The sequence below is a fragment of the Ailuropoda melanoleuca genome, chromosome 7 (genome assembly GCF_002007445.2).
Source record: "Ailuropoda melanoleuca isolate Jingjing chromosome 7, ASM200744v2, whole genome shotgun sequence".
Taxonomy (NCBI): Eukaryota; Metazoa; Chordata; class Mammalia; order Carnivora; family Ursidae; genus Ailuropoda; species Ailuropoda melanoleuca.
The window spans coordinates 40,530,860-40,543,265 of record NC_048224.1 but is presented as its reverse complement, the minus strand read 5'-3'; the positions used below and the strand labels follow the sequence as shown (position 1 = coordinate 40,543,265).

General features: G+C 42.6%; 1 protein-coding gene across 3 annotated transcripts in view; it reads right to left on the bottom strand.

Annotated features, from left to right (window-relative positions):
• The window catches only part of SLC31A1 (solute carrier family 31 member 1), a 38,940-nt gene extending 29,376 nt beyond the window's left edge, over positions 1-9,564 (bottom strand). The window contains exon 1 of one of the 3 annotated variants that reach the window (XM_019795906.2): positions 9,402-9,564. The gene's annotated coding sequence lies outside the window, so the exon portion shown is untranslated. Of the gene's footprint in view, positions 1-8,376; positions 8,518-9,401 lie in introns of those variants that run through there. The other 2 variants (XM_002915786.4, XM_034664317.1) reach the window with 2 other exon arrangements.
• Positions 9,565-12,406: the final 2,842 nt, after the last annotated feature.

Genomic DNA, 12,406 nt, shown 5'->3' with positions numbered 1-12,406 from the left:
AACATCATTTTGGTGAGGCTGCCTATACTTGACCCTTACTTAAGATGTAGTTTCTGAATAACAAGAGATAAAAATTAAGACGTTCAGGGGCACCTCGGTGGTTCAGTTGGTTAAGTGTTTTACTCTTGATTTCGGCTCAGGTTATGAACTCGGAGTCATGGGGTCGAGCCCTATGTCCCGCTCCGCACTCAGTGGGGAGGCTGCTTGAGATTCTCTCTTTCCTTCTCCCTCTGCCCCTCCCATACACTCTCTCTCTCTAATAAATAAATTCATTTAAAAAATCAAGATGTTTCAAGAAAATGGTATCTTCTCATCTCTTCTGCTGTTCACCCACAATTAAAATCTCATAGAATACCAGAACTAGAAGAGTGTTTAATTATCCGTCTGATGTACATACCCTTTGAGCCAGTAATTCCACCTCTAAATACAGGTGACCCTTGAACAACAGGGGGGTTGCGGCACCGACCTCCAAGCAGTCAAAAATCTGCGTATAACTTCTGACTCCCGAAAACTTTACTAAGAACATGCTGTTGACCAGAAACCTTGCTGATGACATAGTCGATTAACATGCTTTGTACCTTATATGTATTATATACTATATTCTTACAATAAAGTAAGCTAGAGGGACGCCTGGGTAGCGTCTGCCTTTGGCTCAGGTCATGATCATGGGGTCCTGGGATCGAGTCCCACATTGGGCTCCCTGCTCAGTAGGGAGCCTGCTTCTCCCTCTATCCCTTTCCCTGCTGGTGCTCATGCTCTTTCTCTCAAAAATAAATAAATAAAATCTTAAAAAAAAAAAAAGTAAGCTAGAGAAAATAAAATATTAGGAAGAAGATCATAAAGTAGAGAAAATACATTTACAGTGCTGTAATGTAAAAAAATCTGCCTGTAAGAGGACTCACACAGTTCAAACCTGTGTTGTTCAAGGATCAGATGTATCTATCCTAAAGATACACTGACACATATGTCAAATGTTATACGAACAAAGTTATTTGTCACAGGACTGTCTGTGATAGCAAAATATTGAAAATACAACATAAATATTCATTGATTGGGCATGGATTAAATAAATTATCATATTTCCATAAAATGGAATACTTTGCAACCTAAATAAGAGTGAGGAAACTCTTTATATACTTATATGGAATGATCTCCAAGTTATGAGATGAAAAAAGCAGGTGTACTGTATGCTAGCATCTGTAAAAAAATTCAATAGAGTTAAAAGTATATATATTTTATTTTTAAACACCTATACTATCTCTAGGGGTCAGGGCATAAGAAAGAGGTAACATTGTGATCCCTAGGAGGGGAACTGGTCAGATGTGGGTAGGAGGAGAAGGAACATTTTTCACTAAATATCCTTTTGTACCTTTTGAATTGTGAACCATGTGAATTTAATATTTCCTACTTTAAAAAATTACATTATCAACTACAACTCCCCTATTTTACAGGTGGAGAAACTGAGGTCCACGTTATTAAACAATGACACTAATATACTCTTTAGTCAACTGAACCCATAACATCTACTTTTCATATAAGGCTTCTGTTAACAGTGGTCTAACTACTTATCCCAAACCTCCCATATCTCCAGATGGTTTGCTGGGAAGCAGCTAAGCAGGGGGGATTTCTGAGCTTTCCATATTCTGTTTTAGCGACAAATAACATAGAAGTTCCTGTTTTTCTTGCCCACTCTCATCTTTCTGTACAAAGAAGATCAAGTATACAACTACATTCCTCACAAAGGCCTTTAGCAAAGCTTTTATTTGCCTGGTTTGAACAACTCAAATTTGATATGTCAAGCAAACAAACTGAAAAGGTCTTTTAGTTATGCAATGATAGAAGGGCCTAAGTCCAATGGGGAGGGGATCTCCCAGCTACTATACTCCATTTCTCAGATACCCTTTGTTGTTGGCTAAGCCATATCCCGAAATCCAGCAATCATGAGATACACCCTTTTGTACCTCTTACTGGATCCTTTTGTAGTCTTGATACCTTTCCAACATGCTAACTGTGAGTGCTTTAGTATGATTTATGTAGATTTCAGTGTTTTATAGACAGTGTGATAAGAGCAGAAAAAGTACTGGATTAGACATGAGAGGTTCTGAGCTATGGACACAAGTGCCATGTATTAGCCACATGACTTGAAGCAAATCACTTAAACCCAACAAGTATTAGTTTCCTTATTACAAAATGGATTTAAAAATACCTACACTCTGTCAATCTCATAGGGTTGTAAGGATCAAATATGTCAAAAGACTTTCTAATTCTAAGGTACAGTAAGGATGAAATATAGTTAGTAATAGTTTGCTTACTCATTAGATGACACAATTAATCTCTGAAAGGAAACGTACAAGTCACACATAGGGCTCGCTTTCATGTCACTTAAAGTATACAGCCTCTTACAGTTTGATTTAAAGAACAAAAGCTAATCAGATAAACATACATCGGCAAAGCATTGCTTTAACTGCCTTCCTGTTACAATCAAAGGCAGACAAAGGTTCCCCTTGCTTACATTTTCCTTTTTTTTTTTTTTTAAAGTAGGCTCCACGCCAATGTAGGGTTTGAACTCATGACCCTGAGATCAAGAGTCGCATGCTTTACCAACTGAGCCAGCCAGGAGTCCCTAAATTCTCTTTTGGTTATATTACATAAGATTTTAATCATCTAGATCATAATGTCATTGGTTTGCCTGTAAACACTGGGAATTAATTTGATGTGAAGCAGAAACTAGAAACATTTTAACTGCTCCTATTTTACTCCTTCCTCCCCCCTTTTTAAAAAAGATTTATATATTTATTTGAGAGAGAGAGTGTGCACACGCAGGTGGAGGGGCAGAGGAAGAGGGAGAGAGAGAATCTCAAGCAGACTCCCGCTCAGCTTGGGTACAACATGGGGCTTGATCTCACAACCCTGAGATCATGACCTCAGCCAAAATCAAGAGCCTCATGTGAAACCGATTGAGCCACCCAGGCACCCCTCCTCCCTCCCTTTATTAACAAAGGATGATTTAATGAAAATGCACTGAAAGAATGTACACAAAAATGAGAAAAGTTGTTTAAAACCCCAGACTGAGGCTGCATGGTGTGGTGGAAAAGTACTGGGCTAGGAATCAGAAGACTGGGTTCTAGCTCTGGCTCTTGGGACTTAACTATCTGTGTGACCCTAAGGAACTCACTCTCTTCACTCACTCACTCAGATGTATTGTGTACCTATGGAGTGATGGAACTATGATGAACCCCTATCCTCAAGAAGCCCAGTCTGGAGAAGAGATACATACAAATAATGAAAAACAGTGTAAGACGTACTAAGATACAGATCATGCCCCGGGTTGTGTGGTAGCTGATTAAAAGCCATCAGAAGAGGCAGGGGGGGAAAAGGCAGGAGAGAGGAATGGGGCCCTGCGGGGACAGAGTTGGCAGTTTGCCTTTGCCTCTGATTTTGAAAACCAAAAAGACTAAGTTCTAGGTGCTCTAAACTGCTTCAAAATTGTGTCAACGCTCAGCACAGTCTCATCCTCTATTACCTATTTAGAGAAAGACTCATCCTGGCTGAAAAGGTCCTCTGGTTGCTAGTTTTGCTCGCCATAATGTATAGATTCCCTCCATATCATTTCTCCTCTTCACTTTTGCTATGCAGGTTTCCATCTCACTATGCTGTACTGGGTAAGGTTCTCAACCTACAAAAGCAGGTTGTATACAAAAGCCGAGGGCCTTTGTGTAAAGGAAAAGAGGTAGGGTGGACCCTTCTCAACCCTTTCCTTTTCCGCAGGGCTTTGCATTCCTAAGGATGGGCCCCTCCTCTGCTTGGGGATGTTACCTAAATCTGAAAAGATATCACTCAAAGCCGTGGAACTTCAAAAGCATTTCCTTCCAGCCCCTACTGTAAGCTTTCTTTTGGCATAAACGGCTTGTCTTAATGTATTAAGTATCAGACTCTTGATGACCTCTCATAGCAAACTACAGAAAACTTTTGATTTTCTAAATGGCTTTATGATGCTAAAAGCTACATGTGGGAGTGCCTGCATCATCAACCTGCCCTATCTTCTTCCCTCCCTTTCCCTCTATCAGGCCTGGCTTGCGGAACTTTTTTTTTTTTAAGTGGGCTCCAGGAGTCCACCACAGGGCTTGAACTCATGACCCTGATGGGAGATCTTTGCTGCTTCGCTGGCTGAGCCACCCAGAAGCCCCATGGCCTGCCAACTTTAAATGGCAGAATTATCTGGGGGATGCCTGGTGACTGACTTATCTGACATCTTCCTTTAGTTAAAGTCATCTTGTCATTGTAAACGCTTGCTTTTCCAGTGATAATTACGCCATCTTCTCTTTCGTAGAACTTCTGGTGAGGAAGGCACAGAGAGGAATCCAGAGCTGAGCCAAAATGGAAGCAGGAGGGGTAAAGACCAAGGGTTCAGAGATTCCTCAGAGTACGGCATAAGGTGTTTTATTCACATTCAGCCTAGAACCTTTATTTTTCTCAATTCAAAACTGAGATTATAATCCAAACAAAAACTGGATTGAGGCTTTTAAGGGCTAATACCTGTTTTTCCAAGTAATCTTTGTGTCCCCCTTTCCCCCCAAGTAGTGTTACCATGCCTCATCTCATTCAATCCTCACAGCAACTCCCCATTCTAAGGACTATTAGGAAAATGAAGTGGAGGCGCACCAGGCTGGCTCAGTCAGTGGAGATTACGACTCTTGGTCTCGGGGTTGTGAGTTTGCGCTCCACACTGGGTGTCAAGATTACCTAAAAATAAAATCTTAAATAAAGAAAAGAAAAATGAAGCAGATACCTACACGGGAAACTTTTAATGTCATATACTCCTAAACCACTTGAATTTTTTCATATCAATCATGCCATTTAGAATAAATAATCCCATTTCTATATGGCTAAGTACAAACTTGTCCCCTTGGCTTTCAAAGTATTAGACAAATATGGCTCTGGTCTCCTTTTCCATTTTAATCCACTACTTCCCTATGTATTCTGTTGTCTTATACTCTTGGCAAACGATCCCACAGAATTCTCTTAACTGATTTAAATGACAGCACACTAACTAGGCTTGTCTCTAGTACCACGGGACCAACACTTCTTTCTCTCCCTCAGTGAAGGTGTGCTCTTTATCAAGTGTCAGGTAGGTTTGTTCATAATCAACTTATGCCAGTTGTGCTTATTAATGTAAGAACATAATTTAATAAAGTATTACGTAAAGCAATTAAGTATAAGTGACAAGAGGAAAACAGCAGCAGCTAACACTGAGTACTTGCTGCCTGCCAGATGCTGTTCTAAGTGCTTTACGTGAACTGACTCCTATAATCTTCACAAGAACCCTAGAAACTAGATACTATCATTGCCCCTATTTTCCAAAGAAGAAAACTGAGTAATGTGCCCAAGACCTGTACAACTAATAAACGGCAAAACAATTTGGCTCCAGAGCTTAAGAATTTAGCTACCATACTACATGGACTGTCTGATAGTTGTTTCTAACAGACAACCAAGATGAAAGCTTTGGAAAGACTCGATAAAGATGAATCATACAGATACATACAACTACTCAACTCTACCTTGTACGTCAAAGTAGCCATAGATAATATATCAACAAATGAGCATGGCTGTGTTCCAATAAAACTATTTACAGAAATAGGCAGAAGGCTAGGACAAGGTTTAGCCCCCATGCTGTAGTTTACAGGCCCCTGGGGCCCACACCCCAAGAAAAAGGCTTATTTTAAAGAATGGCAAAAAGATGTTTATGCTTGACGTTAGAATGAAATGGTTAAGGTCTGTGTGTAACGAATACCTGTATGATTCCCTGTTTTATTTTTTTAGTTGGCCAGCTACTGGCCCTAATTGCATCAAATAAGAGGGCAACTCTGGTCTTGTAAGAAATTTGTGCCTTCTCTCCTGCCTTTGTGCTTTTGCCAACGCCACCCCCTCAACCTGGAGAATGATACTTCCTCATTTCCATTTGGAATCCCACTCATCTTCAAAGCCCATTACCTAACCCCACATACTTCTCCAAACTAGATATAATCTCTTCTTCCTTTGAAAACTTACAATAATTAATTTCTACTTATGGGACTTACTTTGCTATGTCTTCAAGTGTAATTATTTGTATACTTCAACTATCCCCATTGTTCAACTATAAGCACTTTGAAGGACAAGAACAATGATTTACTCATTTTCCTATTCCAGGTAACACCCAGCACAGTGCCTTACACAAAGAAGGTTTTCAGATATTTCTTGAATTGTGTTCTGACATTCTTCCGTTTTCAGTGACGAACAGAAAGAACACTACACCAACTCCCCCAAACCCATATTCAATTCATATCGCTACCACCACACCTATCATCTATCCTGGTTATAACTTTAAACCTTAACAATTTTTATAGTTTAATATTTACAATGCATTCACTAGTATAGATTAGTATGGGTGTACCTGTTATAAAAATTATCATCTCTATAGCAAAATTGCTGATAATTTATTTTTCTTTTTAAAGATTTTATTTATTTATTTGACAGAGAAAAAGAGAGCGCAGACCCACAAGCAGGGGGAGTGACAGGCAAAGGGGAGGGAGACACAGGCTCCTTGAGGAACAGAGAGCCTCTGTGGGGCTCAATCCCAGGACCCTGGGATCATGACCCGAGCCGAAGGCAGATGCTTAACCCACTGAGCCACCCAGTGCCCCTAAAATTGCTGATAATTTGAAAGGAATTGTTAAAATTGCCACTTCCTGGTTAATCTTTGGGGGGGGTCAATATATTTTATAAATACATCTAAAAACTGTGTATTTAAGCAAAACAAATGAACAAACAAAAATGCTTAATTTGAACTTGAGATCAGGATTGTGCTTTCCTTACCTCGGTATCCCCAGCAGATATCTGGGTCTAAACCACTCTTTATAAAGTGTTTAGGGAGCCCAGCCCAAGCTCAGAGTGAGTTAGAAGGGCCGGGATGGGAATTCGGATTTCCTGGTTCTTGGTCCAATATTCTAATTCAGGAAGGCAGTGCCCTTTTATTTATTTGTTTAAAATTGTTTTTTTCCATTTTTAAATAAGATTTCATTTATTTATTTATTTACTTTTTAGAAATGAGACAGCACGAGTGGAGGGAGGGGCAGAGGCAGAGGGAGAGAATCTCAAGATGACTCCCTCCTGAGCATGAAGCCTGATGTGGGGTCAATTTTACTACCCTGAGATCATGACCTGAGCTGAAATCGCGAGTCAGACACTTAACCAACTGAGCCACCCGGGTGCCCCAACAGTTCAAATTCTGCAAGACTGAGGAAGCCTCACCACTCTCTTCCCCTTTCTCATACTGCCGATCAGAATTAGCAGCTGTGTTTCCACAGTGGTGACCTGGGCTTGCATATTTGTGGTGTCCCAATTGCCAAAAATGCTGATCCAGATTTTATGTGCCTGCCTACCTAAAAAGGCTACTTAAATACCCTGGATGAAAACATCCCCAACTCAAGAATTCAGGATAAGCACTCAAATGATCTTTTAGCATTTTTAAAAAAGCACTATTCAGATGTTTCAGTGCTGGAATGACGATGACCAGTACTGGGAACAGGGGTTAGAAAAAGCGATGTCACTTAGGCAATTCATTCTCTCTCTCCCTGAGGGGTAGCCAAGTTCATATTCTAAACAGAGCTACTGCAAAGGGTTCCAGTTCTAGTGTTTAGGTTCCAGTTGCATCACTGTTTTCACACTGTCAGCCTTCACTGCTTTAACGATCTTAATCTATAAAACGGACACAGGAAGGAGACAACAGCCCTGTCTCTCAGTTTCATAGAGGAATACTTTACAAACAAAAATCAGAGTTACATATACTATTTCAAGCTATTCTATCCCCTCTTCCCCCTTCCCTAGAGCTTTAAACAATAGTAAAATCATCTTCAACTAACAAAAGAGACAAGCAACCCTGACAGTTCACAGCTAGTACACCATTTTTATCTTTCTGGAAGGCAAGAGCCATTGCAAGGCTCTCTGGGTCACGCATGAAAAAAATCCCAAGAGCATAAATTAAGGAATGGGAAGGATAAATTCCATTACCCAGTCTAACAAAGAATAAGAATCCATTATGGTAAAGAAGGGATAGTGCTCTGTGACACAGGTGACATCAAGATGAATAAGTTTAGTACAAGTACACAAACTATAGTTAAACGTAGAACAAGGAAGTACCAAGAAGTATGAAGTTCTCTAAGGGGTGAATCACCCAATCACTTCACTTCAATTTCAAGTTAACAGACTAAAACATCCAGGTAAGGGACACCTGTTGTACTAACCTGATCAAGAGAAACCCCGAGTGAAATAACTTCAGTTGAGATCTATGGAAACGGATGCTACAGTGATACATTACATGCTTGGCTACACCAGGCTTACCCGGAGATTGTTTCAAGAATTAAACCAGGTTGGGGCGCCTGGGTGGCGCAGTCGTTAAGCGTCTGCCTTCGGCTCAGGGTGTGAGTCCAGCGTTCTAGGATCAAGCCCCACATCAGGCTCCTCCGCTAGGAGCCTGCTTTCCTCTCCCACTCCCCCTGCTTGTGTTCCCTCTCTCGCTGGCTGTCTCTGTCAAATTAATAAATAAAATCTTAAAAAAAAAATACACCAGTTTAACCAAAGAAATACTTACGTAAGATACAGAGAAGGTGGAAACTGGAGACAGAGAAGTCCCCAACAACGGATGTTGACTTAGGTCTGTGGCAAAAAGACTAAGTAAAACCCAGACGAAGATTGGGACTGGGGATTTTTGCTTCTAAAATTTTCTCTTTTCCATCACTCACCCCCAGAATATCCCAGCTCTTCTGCACTTCTCCTGCATAGGGAGGGGAATTCTCTCCAGATGTATGCCACAGTCTAGCAATAACCACTCTGTAAGGGTGCACAGTGCTTAAGAGTTGATAAGGTTCTTGTTCACCCATCAGCTTACTAAGTCCTGAATCAAGAGACTCGGGATCCAGCCCCAATCTGCCCTTTACTCTGTGTGACCTCGGACAAGTCATCCAAGTGCTTATTACTTCGTTTCCCTATTGCAAATTCTGGGATTATGAACGGACTGGGATTGAATTCGATGACCTCCGAGGTCTAAAAGCGTCTTGACTAGCCGGCACATAGAAACACTGGACAAAGAGTCCGCTGAATAAATAACGAGGTCGGCCACAGGGGACAAGCGAGAGGGAGACAGGCCCCTTTTATAGACGGGGAAAGTGAGGCACCGAACACCCAGCCCCAAGGTCACTCTAGCTATGTCACTGTAGGGGCCCGGCCGAAAGCTGAGTTCTCCAGACTGCCAGTCTCGGGCCCTTTCTCTTTCCCAGAGCGGAGGAAAGCGGCGTGGAAGGTCCTTGTCCCGGGGGAGAAAGGACTGTGCCCATGCCAGGGGTGGGAGAGGGGCGGTAGGTACTTACCTTCCAGATCGAGTCCCTCCACCGGCACCTCCCTCTTAGAACCTTAACCCGTCACCACCCCCACGACTCTTCGGAAGCCCCCTCCACTTCTGCCGGGCTCGACGTGTCCACGACCGCCACCGAGGCCGCGGATTCCCGCCCCTGCCCCGCCCCCTGCCTCGTCGGCCAATCCGTGCGCAGGATTTCGGAGCTCCCGCGAATTTCACCGCCTCTGCAGTCTGGAGAAGCCTTACGTCACGGACGCGCGTGCCCGCGAGGTCCTCCCATTTGCTTTTCCCCCCACCTTCTCCAGAGCCTAAACCCCTCCCCGCCGAGCCACCATGCGAGAGTTCGTCCTGCCGGAAAGCAGCACGCCGCCGCGGCATTTCACGACGTCCGTGGTGAAAGGCCCGAAAACTCTCTTGCTTCTCTCCCCCTTGCGGCTGGGCGAAAGGCACCGCGATGTTCGGCGCGGGAGACGAAGACGACACCGACTTCCTCTCGCCTAGCGGCGGGTGAGTGACTGAGAAGCGTGGGACGGAGGGCGTAACTGAGAAAACTGGGTAAATGGTTGCAGGGGTAGCTCTCTTATCAGACTTCTTCCCAACTTCCGGGTCCAGACCCCCGCCACATTCCGGTGCTCTACAGGTTTCAGAATCCGGGCAGAGCTCGAAACTGTGTCATGTCTGTCCACCTCGATTCTGGACCTGGCATGTCCCCTGTCACTCAGTTTGGCCCTGTGGTTCGCCTTTTGCTTTGTGGGTCAGTTTCTCCTTCTGTGAAATGGTGGTGATTACTGATGAGAGCATCTGCCTCAGAGTTTTTACAGGAGTCAGAGGGGGCCGATATGAGACTTTCTCTTCCCTCTGGACAAAGCAGTGACGCTTCAGAATTGGCCCTTGTGGGTCAGCTCCAACATCCTCCAGGCCCAGCCCGGATGTCACCTTTTGTTGCTTCCCCTACTCCCACAGACCCAGGCAGACTGTATTGCTTTCTCTTTCTTATTCCCACAGGTAGGCTGATTACTTCTATCCTTGTAACACAGAACCTATTCGATTATGAACCCTGACAGAACAGGGACTGCTTTTGCTGTTCTTCTGTGTCTAGCGCTCAGCGCAGTACGTCGTGTGTGCTCCGGAAGTGCCTGTTGAATGAATGATGGCTGTGAAATTGCACTTTAAAGCTTAAAACCAATGTAAGAGATTTCAGTGGCTGTCCCCTGCCTCCAGTCATTTATACTAGCTGGGGTGCAGAACTTCAAGAGGCAGGGTTTTGTCTCTTCCGATAATCAGTTTAAAATGAGCTGCCAATCCTGATCCTTGCAGAGCCCTTTGTTTGAACATATGTTTAACAAATTTAAGAATGTACAGAAGTCCTTTTTTCACCGTTACCACCCTGTTCCACCCCTGCTCTCACTTTAGATGGTCTACATCCACAGAGTTCCGCTTTGGGTTCTTTCAGGTGCTCAGTTATTTTAGAGTTAAGCTATGCTTTGGTTCCTTTTTCCCTATCCCACTCAAAACACTAAAATTTTCACATGGTCCAGCCTGCTGCTGTTGGCTGTGTAGTCTCACCTTTTTGATTTAGGCTTAACTCACCTATTTAAAAAAAAAAAATCTGATGAGCTAGCAAATAGATTCAGGTGAAAAATAAAGAGATGAACCCAATTTAAAATGAGAAAAAGATTTGACTAGATATTTCTTCAAAGAAGATATACAGATTGCCAATGAGTAGTAAGAAGATGCTCGACATCATTAGTTACTAGGGAAATGCAAATCAAAGGCAAAGAGATACCACTTCACACCCACTAGAATGGCTGTTATCAAACAGGCAATAATGTGCTGGTAAGGATGTAGAGAAATCGGAACCAAATACAGGCAGAACTCACTGTGTGGTAGTGAGTTACTGCAAATATGGCCATGTAAGCTGAAACTGTACAAAGCAAGCTTAATAATCAATAGGAAAGATTACAGTTGTTTCATGGTCTTTAAAAATTTTGGTCAAAACAAACCGTTGGTACCTTGAGAATTAGTATTTTATTTCTGATTTTAAAAACTTATCAAGAGGGGCACCTGTCTTCAGCTCAGGTCCTGGGATTGAGCCCTTTGTTAGACTTCCTGATCAGCAGGGAGTCTGCCTCTCCCTCTCCCTTTGCCCTTTCCCCTGGCTCCTGTGGCTTGTGCACTCGTGGCTCGCTCTCTCTCTTAATAAAAATAAGATCTTAATAAAAAAAACTTATCAAGAAAAAAGTCAAGAGTGCTTTCCTTCTCTTTGTAGAACTTATGATACGGAGTGAGCATTTCTTCCATACCTTGGCAAAGTGTCATATTTCTAAGTTTGGATCAGCCTCTGACATTTTTTTTTTTTAAAGATTTTATTCATTTATTTGACAGAGAGAGGGAGAGAGTGTGTGAGCAAGCCTGGGAGCGGCAGGCAGAGGGAGAGGGAGAAACATCCTCCCAGCAGGGAGCCTCACACCGGGGCTTGATCGGAGGACCCTGGGATCACGACTGGAGCTGAAGGCAGACGGTTAACCGATTGAAACGCCCAGGCACCTGAGCTTCTGACATTTTATCCTTTGTGTTTTCAATGTTGTAAAGTACTTCCAAGAGTTCCTTTAATATGAAGTTTTTTTTTGCCATGTCATTTCTTTTGGGACATTTGTCATAACTACTTATTTATATTGATGTTTTTCCTCATTAAATTCTTCTGGCTGCATATCTAGAGTCAAACAGCAGTGACATTAACAATTCCACAGTTAGCATTTCTTCTATAACTTCATTTATACTATGACCCAAATTTCATTTTCAGCATTATCACATTAGTTTCTGTGCTGCGCTTTTATCTTTGGTGGCCAGTTCCGTCTTTTGAATATCTATGTTTCTAAAATGTCACATGGGTTTATCACTGGGAGACAAAACAGCATGAGCATACGCTTTGCTCTCTGTCTCTGAACTGAGAAACAGGTGTGCAATGTCCAAACACCAACAGGCTGAAAGAAGTGACACAATTGCTCACTGATCATG